The 9,815-nt window shown below is 37.3% G+C and overlaps 1 long non-coding RNA gene across 1 annotated transcript in view; it reads left to right on the top strand.

Moving 5' to 3' along the window:
- Positions 1-2,553: 2,553 nt before the first annotated feature.
- Positions 2,554-9,815, top strand: part of LOC127517014 (uncharacterized) — a 57,763-nt gene continuing 50,501 nt past the window's right edge. The window contains exon 1 of the long non-coding RNA XR_007931160.1: positions 2,554-2,717. This is a non-coding gene — a long non-coding RNA (uncharacterized LOC127517014). The remainder of the gene's footprint in view (positions 2,718-9,815) is intronic.

Here is a 9,815-nt window from a genome sequence, read left to right as displayed (position 1 = left end):
GCGCATTGTACGCGTCAGTCTGAATGAACAAGTGATGTCTTCAATAGGAAGACTAATTAAAAAGTAAGTAAACAGCTTAGATATCACCGCTTTATGTCACGTCAAAATCAAACGTGAAAAACCTGAAAACATGATGACTGCAGGGGTTTTAGTGAGCAATCAGCTTGGTGAAATTAAAGGTACATCTTCGTGACTGTGACAGAGTGTTTACCGAGCATGACTGATGATCCGAAATAAGTTGAATATTAAAAAAGAACAGCTGAAAATCAATACACAAATAAAATATATTGTTCAAACCCTCTATGGTATGGTGTTGCCTCCAGGCAACATAGTCTTTTTTAGTTTGTTTTTAATAAAATGAGACTTTTAAGTGAACTTTTAAAAATATAATTAAAAATTAATGAAAATGTATATTGATATTGTTATAGTGTACAATTTTAGGCAGGAAAAAACACCACAAATAATTTTTCCTCATTGATATCATACTGCGTACCATAGAGGGTTAAATTGTTACTGCCTTTAGTTATTATTTTGGAATGTGTAAAAATGTTTTAAACACTAACTTGATAAGATTGACTTGGTTTTAATAAATAGAACAATAATTAAATTCTTAATGTAAAAATACAAAATTAATATACAAGTAAATACAAAATGTATAAGTTATATATATATTATATCAAATGTAGTGTAATTAAGTGAATAAAAGCTTATTTTAGATTAATGTTATTGCAAATTGTGAACTTCAAATTAGAGCTATAACATAGCTTTGGCTACTCTTAAATGACACTTGATGATTAATAAACTGCAGTAATATTATAACTCCAAACAGAAACAAACATAGCATAGAAACACTAGAAGACAACCAACAAACTGCACCATTTAATTAAAGATTATTATTAAAAAAATGTTACAAAACATGCATGGATGAATTGTACCAGTAATATGCATTCACAAAATAAACCAGGTCAGTTTTTTTTAACGTTTGATTGACCTTATGGACATTTTTCAGTCTTTCATTTTTGTTGTTTTTTTTGATAATTTTGCCTGTTAATGCCAGCTATAATGGTGTGGGTGTGTTGGTATGGATGTCAGGGTGTGGCTTGTATGAGTGTAATAAAATAATTGTGTGTGCGTGCTTATAATATTTAAGAGAGAGAAACTCTACTGCAAATCACAAATCCAACCACTGTGTGTACCAGTGAGTTTTGCTGGCATCTAATGGAGAAAATTTGGTACTGCACCCAAACAAAATCTTACTGAAAACTCGTTTTTTGAGATATCAACCTCAATTTTGGAACACAATTGTTTAGATTTATGGCTTTGATTTTCTAGTAGTTTTAGAGTTCAACATATTTCATATATATATATATATATTTTTTTTTTTTTTTTTTTTTTTTTCCTTTTTTACTTCAAGATTCTTTTTCAAGGGTCTTTTTTAAAATGAGACTAAACTTAAGTCTGTGCTCCCAAGCTTCAAAGTTTTATGACAGTTTTTTTTTTTTACATTTTTGAATATCCATGTTTCAGTGTATGAAAATCTCAAAATTTTACAGATATTAGTTACAGACGTGTAATGGACACCGGTAAGGGCTGTTCGTGTAAACCTCACTCCCTGATCTCAAGAGGTGCTCTGGTGACTGATGCTAGAGACTGCGGTCTTTAGCCTCCTTGTTAGAGCGCACCACCCATGAGGACAGGCCCGGGTTCGAGTCTCGCTTGTAGTGGGCGGTGTGAACTGGAGGGCTACAAATGTTTTCTTTCCATGTGACTTTTCAGATTTCCTGACTGATTGAATCTCATGGGACAGTATGAACACTCGTAAGGTTTCTCTCCAGTGTGGATCCTCTCATGTCTTTTCACAGAATCTGACTGTCTGAATCTCTTGTCGCAGTGTGTACACTCGTAAGGTTTCTCTCCAGTGTGGATCCTCTCATGTCTTTTCACAGAATCTGACTGTCTGAATCTCTTGTCGCAGTGTGTACACTTGTAAGGTTTCTCTGCTGTGTGGATCCTCTCATGTATTTTCAGATTTTCTGACAAGGAATCTCTTGGCGCAGTGTGTACACTTGTAAGGTTTCTCTCCAGTGTGGATCATCTTGTGTCTTTCCAGGTCTGCTGGTTGACTGAAACTCATGTAGCAGTGTGAACACTTGTTAGGTTTCTGGTCACATGTCAACAGATTCTCTTTAGAATGAGTACTCATGTGCTCCTGAGACTTCTTTTACGTGCTGAAACCCTCTCCACACTGGTCACATGTCAACAGATTCTCTTTAGAATGAGTACTCATGTGCTCCTTGAGATTCTTTTACGTGTGAAACTCTCTCCACACTGGTCACATGTCAACAGATTTCTTTAGAATGAGTACTCATGTGCTCCTTGAGACTTCTTTTACGTGCGAAACCCTCTCCACACTGGTCACATGTCAACAGATTCTCTTCAGCATGAGTTCTATGTGCTCATTCAGGCTTTGTTTACATGTAAAACCCTCTCCACACTGGTCACATGTCAACAGATTCTCTTTAGAATGAGTACTCATGTGCTCCTTGAGACTTCTTTTACGTGTGAAAACTCTCTCCACACTGGTCACATGTCAACAGATTCTCTTTAGAATGAGTACTCATGTGCTCCTTGAGACTTCTTTTACGTGTGAAACCCTCTCCACACTGGTCACATGTCAACAGATTCTCTTCAGCATGAGTTCCTATGTGCTCATTCAGGTTTGTTTACATGTAAAACCCTCTCCACACTGGTCACATGTCAACAGATTCTCTTTAGAATGAGTACTCATGTGCTCCTTGAGACTTCTTTTACGTGCGAAACCCTCTCCACACTGGTCACATGTCAACAGATTCTCTTAGAATGAGTACTCATGTGCTCCTTGAGACTTCTTTTACGTGTGAAACTCTCTCCACACTGGTCACATGTCAACAGATTCTCTTCAGAATGAGTTCCTATGTGCTCCTCAGACTTTTTTACATGTAAAAACCTTCCACACTGGTCACATGTCAACAGATTCTCTTCAGCATGAGTCCTATGTGCTCATTCAGGCTTTGTTTACATGTAAAACCCTCTCCACACTGGTCACATGTCAACAGTTTCTCTTTAGAATGAGTACTCATGTGCTTGAGACTTCTTTTACGTGTGAAACTCTCTCCACACTGGTCACATGTCAACAGATTCTCTTTAGAATGAGTACTCATGTGCTCCTGAGACTTCTTTTACGTGTGAAACTCTCTCCACACTGGTCACATGTCAACAGTTTCTCTTTAGAATGAGTACTCATGTGCTCCCTGACACTTCTTTTACGTGTGAAACTCTCTCCACACTGAGGGCAGGCGAACGACTTCTTGGCTTCAGTCTTTTCAGTCTGTGTGAGAAAGTCAAAGATTTTCCTCCAGTGATGAAATGGTGTTTCTCTTCCACCTCATTTGATTCTTTCTTTTCTTTTTCACCTCCATCTGGTCTAAAATAACCACAATAAATCATCATTAATCAGCTTAATGTATAGGAATATGTACTATGAATGAAGAATCAAGAATAAACACCAACCTCTTTGTTCTTGATGCTCGTCTTCACTTGTAGGCTGATGGGAATATTCCAGCATTTATTAGTGAATTCCAGTGGGAGGAGCTTCACTGAAAGAAGAGGAGCAGATCTGACAAAAAACAAATTTAAAAAATTGGTTAATGAATTGATATATTTCTATTCAAGCATTAATGTTGTGTGTGTATATTGATATTGCTGCTTGAGTCTAGATAAATTGAGAATGGGATGGGCAAACTTCCCAAAATTTCATATCACAATTCTATAACAAACAATAGCTGCAATTTTAGATTTTACAAATTAAGATAATTTTGATTACAGAATGCTGTCAGATTTCCTTCCATCCACTGCTTTTGTTACAGAAACTTTGACGCTTCACAAACTTCATAAAGAGATCGGAAAACTAATCCATATGAATCGAGCGGTTTGCTTCAAATTTTCTGAAGAGAATCGATTGCTTGGTATGATGAACCGATTTGATGGATTAGTTTTCCGATCTCTTTATGAAGTTTGTGAAGAGTCAAAGTTTCAGTAACAAAAGCAGTGGATGGAAGGAAATCTGACAGCATTCTGTAATCAAAATTATCCTAATTTGTGTTCCGAAGATGAACAAAAAGTCTTACAGGTGTGGAACGACATGAGGGTGAGTAATTAATAACATAATTTTCATTTTGGGGTGAACTAATCCTTTTTTACGAGGTGTGTTTAGATCATGTTACATTGTAAGAGACGAATAACAGCTACTTCAGAGTGTAAAAGGTCTAACCCAGCAGAAAAGGAACTACCGGTAACGTAAGCATACACTGATTGGTCGAACGCACACGACACACCGGCACCCGCCATTTTTAAAAGCTACTCCATGAACTAACTCTACAAACAAGGAGATGAAACAGTGATAGATGGACCTCTTTGCAGAGAACTACTTTCTTTGTATAACAGTTTTACCTAATAACGTATTAACGACTGTTAAACAGATCGTAAACTAATGAAGATGGAGAATGCGAGCACTGTGTGCTCAGGCTCTGGCTGAGATGTTCTCACCGCCGACAAAATAAAAGTAACAACAAAAAGCACAGTTCACTTCACTTCAGGCCTAGGGGAACATTAGTTCTTGGGGAACCACCCTGGTGGCTAGTTCTTCTATCTAAGCTCCAAGAACTACCCGGTGCTAAAGCCCCTATTATTACACCATGCATATGTTGACTTTTTTGAATTATTTAAAGGGGGGGGTGTAATGCTATTTCATGCATTCTGACTTATTTACACTGTTAAAGAGTTGCATTCTCATGATAAACATGGCCAAAGTTTCAAAACACGAGTTGGACGTATGAAGTATGAGTATTTCTGTGCAAAATACACTACTTCCAGACTCGGTACGGGTTTCTGAGAGTTTTTTTTTCAAATGTGTCCTGTATGACGTCAAAAGAGAGTGGAATTCCTTGTATAGACACTTCTCCCTGATAAGCATGCACACACATATCACCCAGAGCAAGAGCACGCCCATCAACGCCCTTCGTTTGGGATACAAAAGCCGAGAGATTTTTCAACAATGGCTGTGTCCCAATTCAGGGGCTGCACCCTTTGAAGGCTGCATACATCAGAGGCAGTCTCATTTAAGAAAAATAAGATTGCAACGTAAGAAAAAAATTACAGTATTTTACACCTCACAATGAATATCAGTGAATTTTATTAAAGTTATGACGTATGCAGCCTTCAAATGTGACCTCCGGAGGACGCAGCCTTCAAATGTGACCTCCGGAGACGCAGCTCCTGTCACCAAAGTGAGTGTGTTTTTGGTTGTGAGGGAAAGATTACCTTTTTCAGTTTCCCATAGAACCCAACGTTAAGGGAACAGTGGATGAAGTTTGTTTTTCCGGGGCAGCAACGGAGTTGTGCATGTATGTTTGTTTGTTCCCGGGATTTTGGTGATGAATACTTTGTAAACAAGTCCCAGTTCGGCACTGGATTTGCAGATCACGGGTGGCGAGTACAGCTGCATGAGATGTCTGTGTTTTGTTGGCAATAGGCACGCAAGTGCATAAAGTGTAAACACCATGAACGTTTTTGTTCCCTTTGTTTTTATAATGATGTCGCAGCTAGCATGCGATCTCTACACAAAAGCTGCGCACGCTCGTGACTCTTTAGCTCCGCCCACGGCACTGACAGCAGGCACGCCTCCAGGATCTCTGCTTTTTTTGGAAAGACTCGGTTTAGCGTGTCTATCTTTTATAAATATGATAAAACTAAAGACTTTTTCGGAGAAATTAAGGATGCATTGTTACTCTATATGTACTCAAGATTAACATGAGATTGGCAGAAACTGTGTGTGATACCCCCCTATAAAAAGGAAACCAAACCAATGTATAGTTGACATCTGAGGCTTAATATGGTAATTCTAGAGTTTTGAAGTGGTGGAAACAGACCTTAATATTATAAAGGAACAAGAATATTTTTTGTGCGCCATAAACCAAAATAACGACTTTTCAACAATATCGTGATGGGCCGATTTCTGCTTCTTTTTTACTTTTTTGTGTTTTTAGATTTTTCAAACACTGCTTCTGAGCTTTACGAATTGGTCAGTGATTCGGAGCACCAACGTCATTGTTGTCTGCAGTTTAGCCGTTTGATAGGAGACCTGAATCACTGATTCGTTCGTAAAAGAAACCTATCGAAAGCAGTGTTTCTGAAATCGGCAAATTCCTTATATTGTATTGAAAAGACGTTATTTTGGCAACACAATTAATGTGTTCTCGTCATTTTTAATGTTAAGGTAGAACCACTGAACTCACATGAATGTTTTAAAATGTGTATATAGTACCTTTATGGACTTGAGAGTTACAATGGCATTTTGTTTATAGAGGCCTACTGAGCCATCGGATTTAAAAAAAAAAAAATTTTTTTTTTCAAAATATCTTAATTTGTGTTCCAAAGTTGAACAAAGGTCTTGCGGGTGTAAAATGACATGACATTATTTTCATTTTTGTGAACTACCCTTTAATTACTCTTTATAGTAAATGTGTAAATGTGACCGGCCTTACATGACCCATTTCCAATAGAAAGCTACGTTTCCGAAACATTAATAGGTTATATTAAATTAGAAAATATTAAAGCTATAAAATGATAATTAGGATGTTAAAAGTTACTATTTTAAACAATAAAGCATTCCAAAAGTTCCCTCAGAGTTTCCTATGTCATCTGTGGGGCGCATAACATGTGTATAAAATAAACAACAGCATATTAATACTATAAACAAATGCATAATCTTCAAAATTAAAGGGGGTTGCAAGGAAAGATTTTTTTTTTTCTTTTGTTTTCTGAATTTAAACTTTGCCACTAATCTAGGTTTTGCACATTTGTCAGCAAGAATTAAATTTAGTATGCTCATTTATTCTTTTATATTTTAATACGTACAGGTCAGAATAAGTATGTTGTTTCAGTTTTACATAAATATAAGTGTTACACTGAATGACAATTGACCATTATTTCACCCACATTTTGACATTTCATTCCCCAAACTTACTTGAAAAATTAAAAGTAGACATTTTACTTGCATTTAATGTGCTTTCATATTTCTTTTGATGCGGACATCAAAATGTCTTTGACCCATAAACATATAAACATAACAATTTACAGTATATATACAGTCTATTCTGAGACATGTGGTCAGATGTGATGCGCATGTTAAAACCTTACAACATGTGGAAAACATTTTCACGTCCTCCACATGTTAGTAACGCGTTTTCCACATTTTGTAGCACATGTGGTGACATGTTGTCCACATAATCGGAAAATAGTATTTTTTTTTACTCACCCCAGATGAATCATCTTTGAAGCGATCAGACCCCAGACAGTAGTTATCTTCTTTTGCTATCTTCTTCTACTTTTGTGGCAACTTATGGTGCGTTGTCACCACCTAGTGGACTGGAGCGGGGAAAACACACTGCTTTTCCACAGTGCAGACAGAGATAAAGGCGGCAAAGAAAGATCTTTAAAATATATAAAAGGTATTTATTTATTTATTTTTAAAGTGCTTAATTCTGTCTGATATTCTGCTATTCACTCGTAATCAGCGGAAGAAATTAAGCTTTATTTAGGGCAAAATGACAAAATAATGCAACTGTAGAAATGTCCTATTTGGAGGCATATTTAACAATTTATTCTGCAAAGAGATCAGTTTCCAGCTGTTCCAATACTTCTCCCATGCTTCATGTAGAATAAAACAACAGAACTGTACAAAAGTACTTCTTATTTCTCCATGTTTAAAATGTTTTCTATGAGGCGTGTCCAAAGCTTTAACTCTGCACCTGATTGTAAAGTAACCTTAGTAAGATTGTGCTCCTTTTTTATTTCTTGTAACATATTATTAGTGCCCTTAGTTATAAAAATACGTAAATGAATCGGCACTAACATTTAAAATGTTGCGGTCAAAGAAAGAAGATACAATCAAAAACAGTAATATTGAAAAAAGTTATTACAGACTTCTATTTGAATACATTGTAAAATTTGATTATTTCTGTGAACACATTTTTCAGCATCATTACTCCAGTCTTCAGTGTCACATGATCCTTCAGAAATCATTTTAATATGATGATTTGAAAATAAGAAATCATTTTAATATCACTTCCCTTCAAGAAAAAATACTGACCCCAAACTTTAGAACGATTCACACACACACACACACACACACACAACTCCAGTGAGAAGTTATTAACCTCTGCGATTCAAGATGTACTACTTACAATTTATTACAGATAATAGTGTTTCCATGTCTGAGCAAAGAAGCAAACTGACTGAAACTCTTCCCGCACTGATCACACGTTTCTCTCCAGTGTGGATCCTCTCATGAGTTTTCAGGTTTCCCGACTGGTTGAATCTCTTGTCGCAGTCTGAACACTTGAACGGTTTCTCTCCAGTGTGGATATTCTGGTGCACTTTTAGTTCACTATTTGTGATAAATGACTTCCCGCACTCGCTGCATATGTGATTCTTCACACCGCTGTGTCTTTTCTGGTGTACTATTAATGAACCGAGCTCTGTGAAACTCTTTCCACACAAAGAACAAAGTGTGGCTTTTCCTGTAAATGATCATTTAAATTATATAATATAATTTACATTTGCTATTTCCTACACTAGTTTTAACATACAATTTAAACATTTTAACGCTTTATGTGTTGCAAAATGAAAATGTATTACAGAAATGATGTACATATGTTTAACATGTTCAAGCAGAATTGTAGCAAAATGACCATTTAAATGTTTTTTTTTATTTTTTTTTTAGTGCATTTACACTCACAGTTAAGACACTCGCGATTGCATTTTCATTAAATGTCCCACAATAAATGTAGCAAAATTCAATGTGGATTTTGAAAATGCATTCGGAGCCGATCATGTCCCTGCCCCGCCCTGTCAATCACTGCATCAAAGCGGGGCCAGGTGTTGGAAACATGGTGGCAGCAGAGCTATGAAGAGCAAGGCATAAACTGGCAGATGAAGTAGAGCAAGAACAGAGAAATGTCAATGTTCCTGAAGATTATGCCCGTCCGCCAGGGATGGAACCAGTACATTATTAGAAGCATAGATATTTATGGTTAGAACACCTTGCAGAGAATGAGAGTTGCGTATGTAACTGCGGTTCTATGAGTTCTGGATGACAGCCAGAGGCAGTGCTTCACACTGGATATTATGTCTTGTTGCAAATGCATAGGTCAAGTTTAATACCAACAAAATCCCTCGTGACCAGGATGACTCGGGGTGCTCCCCTATTTCACCCCGTGACTTCCTGTAGACTGTCCCTACAGAATCTTCTCGCCCTGACAGAAAGTTCTGGTGGTCATCCAGAACTCATAGAACCGCAGTTATATACATAACTCTCGTTCTATTTCATTCTTCCTGACCGCCAGAGGCAGTGCTTCACACTGGTTGACTTATAACAACAAGGTCACGAGAAGGTCCCGCTTATCCTTAAGAGGAAGTTGAGGGTCTGGACAAAACAGCTGGGATGTGCATTGCTCATGCTTGCAAACCGAGGGAAGGCCCAAGTCAGCAGTTCCTGTGATACCTGAAGGGATTGGATGGACATCGTGCCCCCTTGATGGTTGATGTGATAAACCACTGATGTGTTGTCGGACCTGACAAGAATGTATCTGCCCTTCAAAAATGGTGCAAAATGCTTCAGAGCCAGCTGCACTGCTGGAAGTTCCAGGGTATTTATATTCTCGCTCTTTTCCTGGGGGTTCCATTGTCCTCTGACTGCTCTGTGTTTGTCAGACTGC

Source organism: Ctenopharyngodon idella, chromosome 8 (genome assembly GCF_019924925.1).
Source record: "Ctenopharyngodon idella isolate HZGC_01 chromosome 8, HZGC01, whole genome shotgun sequence".
In the NCBI taxonomy this organism is placed as follows: domain Eukaryota; kingdom Metazoa; phylum Chordata; class Actinopteri; order Cypriniformes; family Xenocyprididae; genus Ctenopharyngodon; species Ctenopharyngodon idella.
Note: the sequence above shows the minus strand (reverse complement) of the source record. Positions and strands in the feature narration are given on the sequence as shown.